The sequence below is a fragment of the Schistocerca americana genome, chromosome X, assembly GCF_021461395.2.
Source record: "Schistocerca americana isolate TAMUIC-IGC-003095 chromosome X, iqSchAmer2.1, whole genome shotgun sequence".
Taxonomy (NCBI): domain Eukaryota; kingdom Metazoa; phylum Arthropoda; class Insecta; order Orthoptera; family Acrididae; genus Schistocerca; species Schistocerca americana.
The window spans coordinates 551538829-551552385 of NC_060130.1; the positions used below are offsets into that span (position 1 = coordinate 551538829).

The window sequence follows — 13557 nt, forward strand, 5'->3', positions numbered from 1 at the left end:
AACTGAGTCTCACTGTGACTTAACGTTAGTTTATTTTCTACAAGCCATGAACTGACGTCATGTACTGCACTGCTTGAAACCGAGTCAATGTTGCACACAACATCCTTTACTACCAAGCTAGTGTCATAAGCAAACAGAAATATTTTAGAGTTACCCATAATACTAGAGGGCATATCATTTATATAAATAAGGAACAGGAGCAGCCCCAACACTGATCCCTGGGGCACCCCTCACTTGACAGTACCCCACTCAGATCCCACATCACAGCCGTTATCAACATTGTGAATAATGACCTTTTGCTGCCTGTTGCTAAAGAAAGAGGTGAACCAATTGTGAGCTACTCCCCTTATTCCGTAATGGTCCCACTTCTGGAGCAATATTGTGAGCTCAACACAGTCAAATGCCTTTGTTAAATCAAAAAAATACGCCAAGCGTTCGAAACTTTTTGTTTAGTCCATCCAGTATCTCACAGAGAAAAGAGAATGTAGCATTTTCAGTTGTCCAACGACTTCTAAAGCCGAACTGTACATTTGATAGCAAATCGTGTGATATAAACTGATCAATTAACCTTACATACACAGCCTTTTCGATAACTTTTGCGAACACTGATGACATAGAGATAGGTCTAAATTGTCTACATTATCCCTTCCTTCCTTTTTGTAAAGCGGCTTTACTACTGAGTACTGTCCGCTCCCGGTAGCTGAGTGGTCACAGTCTGCTTTCGGCTGCGGTGGGGCGAGGACGTCCGCTGCGCCTCGCCGTGCGCGACCGTGAGCGCTTGCTTGTGTTTACCTTCTCGCGGCGCGAGTTGTATTTGTTCCAAGTTCAGTGCGATTATGGCACACACATGGCGCCACGATACGATCAAAATTACTTTCCAACCAGATCACGCGCGTCCTCGAGCCTATGAAATAGAACAGTTCATACGCGACGATCTACGTTTAGATCCGGCGACTGTCGTCGGAATACATTTTTCTATAACGGCGAGCGTGGTTTATGTTAAAATGACCAGTGCAGAGGTCTGCGCGACAGTGGTTTCTAAATACTCGAACTCTCTCCGATTCAAACATGCTGACGGGCATATCGGTGCAGTGACGGTGGATCATGCAGGCATGGGCCTAAGGACTGTAAGAGTTTTTGAGCTCCCCTTCGAGGTCCCAGAGGAAGTTGTCAAGGACGCCTTCCGACCATATGGCAATGTTATCAGCCACGTTGCAGAAAAGTGGCAAACTTTCTCGACGTATAAGGTCTACAATGGTGTGCGCCAAATTAAACTTGAGCTCAAGAAACATGTGCCGTCCTATTTGAACATCGGTGGCTGCCGTGCAATCATCATGTACGACGGTCAACCGCGTACCTGTTCCGGATGTGGGCAGGAAGGCCATGTTCGATCGAGCTGCTTACAACGTAGAATTACGCAGATACCAGTGGGAGACTCCGTTTCCCCGACGGGGACGACAATCCTGCCCCTCACGTACGCTCAGACGACGATGCGCACCATAGTTGAGGACGAAACGGGCGATCAGACACATCCATCGACGCCGGAAGTACCACGGGAGGAAGAGGAAGGACCCTCGGTGCCAACCCATATGTCGCCCCCTCCACAGCAACAACAGCAGCAACAGTCCCACGGACTCCAGACGCAACATAACATTCAGAACGCGATGGACGTGGACGCGAACATTGTCCCGACCGCGGCTTTCCTAGCGGAAGGTGATACGACGCTGGATTGCCTCCCACATTCGGATACGGATGTCCACGTTCGAAAGCAACGTTCGCCCCGACGACGCAAGCGACGTCGGCGGACCCCGTCTGACGATTGCCTCCTACACACGGCCGGTCAAGAAGGTGACATCTCATCAGACAGCATGGATGCTGCGCCTGCTGAGGATCTAAGTGGTGTAGACGGTTCACTTGCCCATACTACGAGTGCCCAGTTACTTCTTGCACCACAAACGCGGCAGGTCGCGTCGATGGATGGCGATCCGTCTACCTCTACCAAAGACGACGTACGTGAGAGAGATTTAGGTGCCGATCAGCCACACAGCATCGTGTTGCACCCACTGTGGTCGGACGATGTTGAGGAACTTCCTGACGAGGGCACGGGTGACAGGGGAGGGGGCGGCATTGGGGATGCCACTACTAGCGTGAAAGACTCATAATTTGTAACGGGTTTGGTGGGTCCGGCATCTCTTGCGGTTAGCTTTTAATGCCATGGCGTCTACCCTAGGTGAAGAGGCTAGGCAGCACACCTTTCGCCTTGCCACAATCAATATCAACGCGATAAGGGCACCACACAAACTGACAATGCTACATCGCATGCTTGATGCGGCGGACATCGACGTGGCCCTCTTACAGGAAGTATGTGTCGCTAGTTTCCCTGACTTCTACGGATATACCGCCCACATCTCCCACGCCTCTTCTACCGATTGTGGTGTGGCTGTTCTGCTACGGGACGGTTTGGCGGCTACGGACGTACTGTACCTACCGAGTGCAAGAGCCATGGCAGTAACTGTCAACGGTGTACGACTCATCAATGTATATGCCCCTTCAGGATCAGGGAGACGGAGAGATCGGGCCCGCTTTTTTTCGGAAGATATTACGCGTCTATTTATGGGCCACATAGACGATATGGTGATCGGAGGAGATTTTAACTGTACATTATCTCCATCTGATCAGCAGCCACATCACGTCCCGTGTGCGGAATTGGAAATGCTAGTGCGTGACCTCCACCTGATTGACACGTGGCGCCACATCCATGGCCCAGCTCCTGGTTACACCCATTATACAAGCCATTCATCAAGTCGGTTGGACAGGATTTACGTCACAAGCACCCTTTCGACGGCGACGAGAGGAGCAGAGCTCTGGCCCGCTGCATTCACCGACCACACAGCCTATATTTGCACCATTGCCCTCAAACCTGCACGTGTGTGGCGCAGTAGGCCTCCCTGGAAACTGAACGTCGCCCATCTGGACGAGCCGGCATGTAAAGGTGCTGTCGAAGAGTCGTGGAACGCGTCCTTACGGCGTCGTGGTCGGTACCGATCGACCCTCAGTTGGTGGATTGAGTGTGCGAAGCCTGCTCTTAGACGCACCTTCATGGCTTACGGCCGGGAAGCAGCGGCATGGAGGAGGAGCGCGGAAAACTTTTATTACACCGTCCTACGGGAATGTCTTGCTATGGAGCCCTCACCTGACAGGCAGATCACAGTCAATCGCGCGAAAGCGCAGCTCGTCTCCTTAGCACGCCATCATTTACAAGGCGCTGTTATACGGTCGCGTGCTCCAGACATGATACAATCAGAAAGGCCATCTATGCACCACGTGCTCATAGAACGCCGGAGGCGCCGTAGGGCACTGGTAACCGACATGATAACCGACGACGGTCGACATGTGGTAGAACAAGCAGATATAGCAGAAGCCTTCTATGGGCATTACGCTCAACTTTATTCAGCAGTGCTCCCTGATATGGCGACGGTAGACACCGTTTCAGCACATGTCCACGGTACAGTTCCACCAGACATGGTACCGACTTTACTGGGAGAAGTGACAGAAGAGGAAGTGCTCCACGCCATTGGTAAAGGTGCTCCCCATAAATCACCAGGAATCGATGGGTTACCATTAGAGTTCTATCGAGCCTTTAAACAACTGTTGCTACCGTGTTTGATTGAAATTTGCCAGGAATTGATGTCCCCGGGTATAACATTGCCTGCACCATTCTTGGAAGGTCTGATTGTCCCCATCCATAAGCCGAAGGGACGGAATCATGTCCGCGACTATCGTCCCTTAACGTTGTTGAACAGCGACTTCAAGATCTTTTCGAGGCTGCTATCAGAACGTATTCGCGGCACACTATTGCACGTCTTGTCCGGCGATCAGACGTCCTTGGGGGGACCCAACAACATCAGAACTGCGTTATGTCGTTACAGAGATCTCATCTCCCTTGCACGGGTGAGACGTTTGCCGGCAGCCCTCGTGTCTATCGACTTTAGCCAGGCTTTTGACCGTGTGGGCCACACTTTCCTCACGGCCGTTCTACGGCGCATGGAATACCCCGACCCCTTTATCACAGTGTTGACATGCCTACTACATGGTGCAACTTCTCGAGTTCTAGTCAATGGAAGACTGACGGCACCCATGCCGATCCGCCGATCAGTACGACAGGGATGTCCATTATCAACATTGTTATTTGCATTGGCCTTAGAACCCTTGTTGTGTGGTCTCCGAGACAGGCTCACTGGGATACAGTTCGGCGGCTCCATCTATCGCTGCACCGCATATGCGGATGATTTGATGATCGTCATACGAGGAGCTGACGATATGGCCGCAGCTTTGGACTGGATTGGAACCTACGGTACAGCTTCTGGTAGCCAAATCAACGTTGACAAGTCCGTCGCCTTGAGCATCGGGATTGGGCTACCGCAGGAACACATTGCCCCCTTACGCTTCAGTGATACTGTACGCTGCTTGGGCTTAGATTTCATGAACGACATGCGACGCGCGACGACGCTCAATTATCGACGCCTTCTTAACCAAATTAGGGCCGGAATTGCAAATCAGCGGTTGCGATCCCTCAACATCGTTCAGCGGGCGTATTATGCCAATGTATACCTTGCGTCCCGCATACCGCATGTCGCCCAAACGCTACCCATTCCGAAGCCCTTGGCTCGTAGCATTATGGCAGCGCTGGGATACTTCGTCACCACTGGTATGTTACTGAAGATCAGATACGTATCTCTTACCCTCCCCAAGGACAAAGGTGGTCTCGGCCTAGTTAACGTCCATGATAGGGCCATTGCCCTCTATGTCAGCTCACATTTATGTCTGCTGCGCCGTTGTCCTACGAGCCTCACGAGTCTGCTTCTGACGGCGCTACGTCCTGCTTCACTAAGAGCGCCGGTGCCACTACAGGACATCCCGGCGCCCCTCTTTTATATAGGACGTTTCTATTTAGAACAAAGTTATTGCAGTGTAGCGCTCACGACACCACAAATGGCCACAACTCGACGCCTATATCATGACATGCTGCAACGCCGCCCCCTAAATGTGGTCGAACTAAAATATCCTGACGTACGGTGGCGCGTGGTGTGGAAGACTGTACACGATGCCATGCTTGATTCCGATGTTGTTTCTCAATGGTACGTCGTCGTTAATGGGAAGCTCGTGACGCAAGAACGTCTCTACAATATCCACATGACAGAATCTCCCAATTGTGTGGGTTGTAATACAGTAGATTCTGACGAGCACCGCCTCAGCTGTGGAGAGGCGGAACCGGTTTGGCACCTAGTGCGGCAGATGCTGGCTTATCTCTTGCGAGTTAGGCCGGAGCATATATCTGCACGCACGTTATTGTTTCCGGATGAGACATTTTACCCCAAGACTCGAACCAACTCCGTCACCTGGATACGTGGACATGCCGTCCATTACCTCTGTCGTGACGGACACAAGGATTTCCTTGACTTCTGGCTCTATTTGCAAGACAGACATCATGCTATTTCCGGGCATACCAGATATCGACAGTGCTTCGCAAACTACCTATGGAGTGCCTTTTACAGCCCGCCGTGTAGCTGGAATGTTCCAGGCAGTGGCAGATGAGGTCAGAACGAACTGCAAACGACCATATATTGAACAATCTTATCAGTGGGCGCAGTCGCTGGGAAGCCTCACTACGACGTGGTAGCTTTCTTTTCATGCTATTTATGTCTCATATCTTCGATGGCGTCTTCATTCTGTTTTAGTTTTCCAGGCTTGGTTAACTGTGACTGTTCGCACATTGTAAAAAAAAATAAAATAAAAAAAAAACGTGGGTAGGAGACCTGCTTTCAAATCCAAATAAATACACAAGAACAAAATAAGAACCAAATTAACAACAAATAAAATTTAATAAAGTATTATACCCTTTCCTTTCTTCTTTTATTTTATTTTTTTTTTATACAAAGTTCAGAGGCATATTTAATTTTTGTTCGTTGGCGGAACCTGAAGTGGCGGCGAACGGCCGTCCTAATTAGCTTCAGGATGAAAGTGGCGGTGGCACTAGCTTTGTTTTTGTTTTTAGGCTAGATAGGTTTTTGGGGGTAGTATGGGTGATAGGGGCCAACGCCTGAAGTGAAAGAGGTAATTTTCTTACTTTTTAAAAAAAAAAAAAAATGTCCTTGGTTCTAGTCTTTCTTCAAAAAAAAAAAAAAAAAAAGAGGCATAAACGAGAAAAAAAAAAGTGGTCAGCGCGACAGAATGTCAATCCTAAGGGCCCGGGTTCGATTCCCGGCTGGGTCGGAGATTTTCTCCTCTCAGGGACAGGGTGTTGTGTTGTCCTAATCATCATCATTTCATCCTCATCGACGCGCAAGTCGCCGAAGTGCCGCCAAATCGAAAGACTTGCACCCGGCGAACGGTCTACCCGACGGGAGGCCCTAGTCACACGACATAGTATAGCACTGAGTACTTTAATCGCTCAGGAAGCTGACCATCCCTAAAGGAAAAATTACAAATATGGCTAAATACAGGGCTGACATGTCCAGCACAGTACTTTAATATTCTACTAGACACTCCATCATAACCATGAGAGTCCTTAGTCTTCAGTGATTTAATTATTGACTCAATCTCCCTCTTGTCTGTATCACAGAGGAGTATTTCAGACGTCAATCTCGGAAAGGCATTTGCTAAGAAATTTATATGATTTCCTGTAGAAGCTAAATTTTTATTTAATTCACCAGCAATGCTCAGAAAATAGTTGTTAAATACTGTACATATATCTGAATTATCGGTAACAGAAATATTATTATTGCGAACTGACTTTATATCATCAACCTTGTGCTGCTGACCAGACACTTCCTTCACAACTGACCATATGGCTTTAAATTTATCCTGTGAATTAGCTATTCTATTTGCATACCACATACTTTTTGCCTTGCTAATAACATTTTTAAGCACCTTACAATACTGTTTGAATGGGCTACTGTAGCTTGATTGTGACTACTTCTAACATTTTGATATAATTCCTGCTTTGTTCTACATGATATCCTTATCCCACTAGTCAGCCAACCGGGCTGTCCATTACTGCTAGTACCCCGTTTAGAATGTTCTAATGGAAAGCAACTCTCAAAGAACATGAGAAATGTGTTATGGAAAGCATTGAATTTATCATCTATATTATCGGCACTATAAACATCTTGCCATTCTTGCTCCTTGACAAGTTTTGAAAAACTCTCTATTGCTGTTGGATTAACTTTCCTACGTAGTTTGTAATTAAATACGACATTGGTTTGAGTACAAAAACCTTTTAGTGTTAAAATTTGTGCATCATGGTCTGAGAGGCCATTCACCCTTTTACTAACAGAATGCCCATCTAGTAATGAAGAATGAATAAAAATATTGTCTATGACTGTGCTACTGTCCCCCTTCACGCTAGCTGAAAAAAAAACACAGTTTGCATCAGATCATATTAATTTAGGAGATCTACCAACATCCTTTTTCTTGCACAATCATATACAAAATTAATATTGAAGTCACCACATATAACTACTTTCTGGTACTTCCTGTAATGTTCAGCTAGAATCTTGTATCTAGTATGAATGCTTATGTTTGTGTGTGTGTATGTGTGTGAGAGAGAGAGAGAGAGAAAGAGAGAGAGAAAATGTTCAAATGTGTGTGAAATCTTATGGGACTTAGCTGCTAAGGTCATCAGTCCCTAAGCTTACACATCCTAAGGACAAACACATACACCCATGCCAGAAGGAGGACTCGAACCTCCGCCGGGACCAGCCTGATAGTCCATGACTGCAGCGCCTAGACCGCTCGGCTAATCCCGCGCTGCAGAGAGAGAGAGAGAGAGAGAGAGAGAGAGAGAGAGACAGAAACAGAGAGAGATAGTGTGTTTGCTATTACATCACGCTTAAACGGCTGGAAGGATTCAAATTAAATTTGGAATGGAGATGGCTTATCCCATGAGTTAACACTTGGGCTTCTTATATATACCTACTTACCAAAAGGTTGTGTGTGAAAAATAATTGCAGCCCGCGACACGAGAATACTCATATTTTATTCATCCAATATTTGACAATGAGAGCGCTTTGGCATTTGCAAGAAATGTCAAACATTTACGAAACCTTTTCTTGCTCCCCGCAAAATGATGAAAGGGAAAAAAGTTTATCACTTACCACATTTTCGCTTATCATGCAGTAAAATTGCCGCATGAAGCATGACGTTTCAATTTATTACTTCTTTACTATTAACTGTATTCTCTACACATCTTTAATACAGTATTCATGTATACCACTGAATGTACCAGCAACATTACAGCATTTTGCGACACATAGATCAGGAGTTATGACGTCATGAACACTGAGAATAATGAAAAGCTGCCGCATCATGCATGACGTTTTAATTTATTACTTCTTTATTACTAACTCTGGTCCCAATACATTGCGTAAGAAGTAGCCACATACACCGCTGGATATACGTGCAAAATTATATCACTGTACGATACATAGTTCAGGAGATACGTTTTCATAAACATCGAGCTACGTGAAAATAAAAATGCAGGGCGAAATTCCCTAGTTATATAGGTGAAATAGGTGTACAAATATGTGTGAAATACGTTAAATATATGTGAAATATATTTTATATATAAGTACGTGGGCAAAGCCATGGGTAAAAAAGACCTCCTCCTTAGGAGTTACTATCCGGAGCGATCTGAAGTGGAATGATCACATAAAACAAATAGTGGGAAAAGCAGGCGCCAGGTTGAGATTCATAGGAAGAATTCTAAGAAAATGTGACTCATCGACGAAAGAAGTAGCTTACAAAACGCTTGTTCGTCCGATTCTTGAGTATTGCTCATCAGTATGGGACCCTTACCAGGTTGGATTAATAGAAGAGATAGACATGATCCAGCGAAAAGCAGCGCGATTCGTCATGGGGACATTTAGTCAGCGCGAGAGCGTTACGGAGATGCTGAACAAGCTCCAGTGGCGGACACTTCAAGAAAGGCGTTACGCAATACGGAGAGGTTTATTATCGAAATTACGAGAGAGCACATTCCGGGAAGAGATGGGCAACATATTACTACCGCCCACATATATCCCGCGTAATGATCACAACGAAAAGATCCGAGAAATTAGAGCAAATACGGAGACTTACAAGCAGTCGTTCTTCCCACGCACAATTCGTGAATGGAACAGGGAAGGGGGGATCAGATAGTGGTACAATAAGTACCCTCCGCCACACACCGTAAGGTGGCTCGCGGAGTATAGATGTAGATGCAGATGTAGATGTAAGCCAATTGAAGGTTTTCAAACAAATTTGTTACACCTTAGTTTTAGTTACGATCTGGAAACAAATATTGTGTGGGTAAGAACTACTAGCCTCCTACTGTGGTGGGAATGGGCCTGATAACGTGGAGACAGAAGGCGGAAGATGGAGATGGATTGGCAGAGAGGGAAAGGGAGGATATTAACAGACAGGAGGGAGGAGAACATGGGCAGAGAAAGGAGGAAGAGGAAACGGACAGAGGAAGGGAAGAGAAGGAGATGGACAAGGGAGGGGAGAGGGAGTGATGTAAGACGAAAAGAAAGAGGACATGGACAGAGGGAGGGGGAGGAGGAATTGAACAGGGAGAGGGGTGTTAGGAGGAAACGGACAGAGAGGGGAAGAGGAGGAGATCGACAGAGAGTGGAGGGTGGAGGGGATGGACAGAGAGTGAGCGAAGGAGGACTTGGACTAATACAAGCTTTTTTTGATAAATAACTGTTTAACCATGGAGCAGAGCTGGTATAAAATAATGAAGCTGCCGCAGTAAGGTAAAAAAATCCTTGTTTACAGAAACAGATACACTGAAATGTTGGGCGATGATGTCCTCGATAGTCAGAGATCGGTCCGACGAGAGTGGCCCATGAACGATATTACAATGTAATGGGACAAACATTGTTTGGTAATTATTACCCATTGAAAGAGCACATTAAGATTAACAACGCTTCGTAATGAGCGTAATAGACAAAAGGTTCCATATCAGTTGATTATTGGATCTCCTGTCAGTCAACACTGCCATCTGTCTAGCCCTTTCTGTACGAAGCGACAACAGCTAAAAAGACCACATGAATCATGGTGTGGGAATGGCAAGTTCCAGATTAGAAATTACCAGAAGAAGGTCAATGAAATACTATCTAGTGATGAAGGAGAGCACTTGTTATACCTTCGACCAATTTTCAAATGTTGTTCGTCGTTCTGAGACCCTCATACAGGTGTCTTAACAAACAAGGGAGAGAGACAGAGAGAGAGAGAGAGAGAGAGAGAAACAGAGAGAGAGAGTGTGTGTGTGTGTGAGAGAGAGAGAGAGAGAGAGAGAGAGAGAGAGAGAGAGAGAGAGAGAAAGGGGGGGGGGGGGGTGTAGGCTATATTCTTCTCTCTTCAGGTGTTAGGCATTTGCTTGTTACGTCGTCATGTTCAGAACCGCTTGTCTGTGGTTACTACTGAAATTTTCTGGTCGGTAATTCATTATTATTGTAGGCTTTCTGTTTCCATTCATTCTTGTGACGTGATCTCTCCATTTGTGTCTATACTCCCTGATATGTTCATTAATGCTTTTAACTCCCAAATAAAATATAGATTATAATGGAACTGTTTTGTGTAACTTTATGCCGATTTCTTTGCTCGTCTTTTTGTTCAGTGTTCTATACATGGTTTTTTTTAATGTAACTGAACCTTTCAGTTTTTTCGGTGTGTCTTTCTCGTTTGTGAACACTATTCAAGAAGTTGAATTCATTCACTCCTTTTCTTCTCTGGTCATTTATTACAAATTTGCGTAGTACTAAATCTTTAGCTTTAAAAACCACGACTTTTGCTTTTCGTGTCGAAATTGTTAAGTAACAGCGTCTGGCAGCAATATCTAATTTACTAATGTCTTCTTGAAGGTTGTTCTCTCAATAAAATTAAAAGAAGTTGGTCATCAGCAAAGAGTGTTGTCATTAGATAGTTTCGCTCGTTAAAGTGATGGGTGTAAAACTTCCTTTCTTCCATTATCTTAACATATCATCAACATAGACATTAAAAAGTATCGGAGACAAACTGATTCCATACCGTAAGCCTAAATTTGTCATTACTTTAACGTAATCTTTTCCAGCAATGGCAAATTTGGAATCTTGGTACATTTGTTTGAATTCTCTTAGTAATTGGTGGGACATGGCTCTCCTTTCTACTATTTTCCACGACATTCCTAAATCGACAAAGGCTTTCATGTAGTCGAGAATGAGCAGATGTTTCTCTCTAATAAATTCCATACTCTTTTCAATTACTTGTCTAATGACAAACGTGTTGTCTGAGCATGACGTCGCCTTCCTGAACCCAGTTAGATCCTCCAAAAAGATTGCTGTTGGTCTTGGAGTAATTGTGATCTAAAATATTTTATACTTATTGTTGAGTTAAGAAATGGCTTTGTAATTCTCACAGTGTTTAATACCTTTTATCTTAAACATAGACGTTACGATGGATAATTTTCAGGTGGTCAGAAATTCTTTCGTTGTTCAGCATTTGCTCATGAAGAAAAGGAATGTATATTTCACTAGAGGGGACTCACATTTGATCAATACGGTATTGATGTTGTCCGTTCTTGGCGGCTTCCTATTTTTCATTTTTCTGAGCACGTCCTCCTATTCCGTCATTTTTATTTTGTCTGAACTTGGGTTTTCCTTCTCTTCAATTATGAAAACTTCATGCGCTTTCGTACAAAGCTTTTTATATTAATCTAACCATTGTAAATTACTTATAGCATCGATGCACCTAGAATCTTTTGTTCTCTTATTGAAGTGCTTCTTTGTTTTACCCGAAAATTCTTTCCTCCCGTAAATATCTTTTTCTACTTCTAAACTGAATCAGTCCCAACTCTTCTGCTTAACGGATCTGTATAGTTGCTTCGCTTCTGCCGTTAGCTTCTTATATTCATATTTACTTTAGGTTGCCTTGTTACGTAGTCTTTTAAGGTATGCAACTTTAATCAGTCTCTCTATATATCATTCTAGTACTTTAATTTTTTTGTTTTCTTCCCTTGATTCGTGTATCCAGTAGATTACGAGGTGGCTTTTGCTATTATACTTTTAACGTTCTCCCATTCTTGTTGCAAATCTTTAGTTCTCTTTATTTCGTCACTATATTTATTCAGTCGGTACGCGTGCAATTTTCTAGCGGCGGATTCTTTGGGCAGGTTGATTTCCCCGCTGCTTTTTATGACTACTTGAATCAGGATTAATTTTCATACATCTAGCTTTAGTGTTTTCTGTTATTAGTAGCATGTGGTGATTCGTGCTCAGTTCTGCTCCTCTGTGTATTTTTACCACTGTAAACGTCATGATTGGTTTCCGATTGACTAGAATGAAGTCTAATGTCGATTGATACCTTCTCACTACCCAGTTCATTTTGTGTATTTTGCTATGCTTGAAACATGTATTCATAATACGGAATTTACTAAAGCATGCGAAATATATACAATGTGATTCAGACCTCCTGTTACACAGCTATATGTGTTGAACAGGGGCTCAGAAATGCAGGAACTGCTAATAAACTCATGTCTGCAAATGCGCCGATTGCATATACTTTGAACGAATAAAGGCTATACATATGGTCAGAGGTCGGTGTCTCGTGTCAAGTAACGTCTTGTGTGGCATGTCACGTGTCATCATAGAACAACCGAATGAAGTGAAGGGCATGGACATTAGCCGCCATTGAGTTATCGGGAAGGCGGTGCATTACAGACTGGCAGAGTACTCGTTTTCCGAGTACGCTGACATGTTGCTCATCTACGGTGAAAGTGGTTGTTTAGCGCAACACCTGTATCGTGATTCGGTGGTCACAACGGTTTCACGATTTAGCACCTCTGGACTTTTTCCTGTGAAGGTACTAATGATTCATATGGCTCTGAGCACTCCGGGACTCAACATCTGAGGTCATCAGTCCCCAAAAACTTAGAACTACTTAAACCTAACTAACCTAAGGACATCACACACATCCCTGCTCTATGCAGAATTCGAACCTGCGACCCTAGCGGTCGCGTGATTTCAGACTGAAGCGCTTAGAACCGTTCGGCCACACAGGCTGGCCCTGATGAGCTACATGAAAAGTACTGTTTACGAGGTGCCTGTGGAATCGCAGGACGATCTTCTTGCGCGTGTAATGCCTGCAGCGGAGGTCATTCAGGACACTCGAAGACTTATGTCGTGTGTATGTGAATAGTGTTCGCAGATAAACTTCGTGCTACGACAATCGCGGTCGCCATTTCGAGCATATATTGTAGTTTACGCAGGTACGAGTGGGCTGGTGCATGTGCAGTGTATCTTTTAATGCTCTTCCAAACGTCGCATTTCCGGACAGAGGTTTCATTCCAAATATTGCTGTCCTAAGTCCCCTTTACAACATCTGTAACCGTGTAAAACGAATTCTGAATCATCCTGTGCAGATGAGAGACTGTGAGACATAGAGAGAGCGAAGATACCAATATAGCGAACACATCTCTTCATTGATTTGCTAAGTTAGTGCTGGAGCGTCACAGAAATATGCAACCAACTCCAATGG

General features: G+C 44.8%; 1 protein-coding gene across 1 annotated transcript in view; it reads left to right on the top strand.

The window, feature by feature from the left end:
* Window positions 1-13557, top strand: part of LOC124556149 — a gene marked incomplete at its 3' end in the record, with an annotated part of 33881 nt that overhangs the window by 2365 nt on the left and 17959 nt on the right. The gene's annotated exons all lie outside the window — the stretch shown is intronic.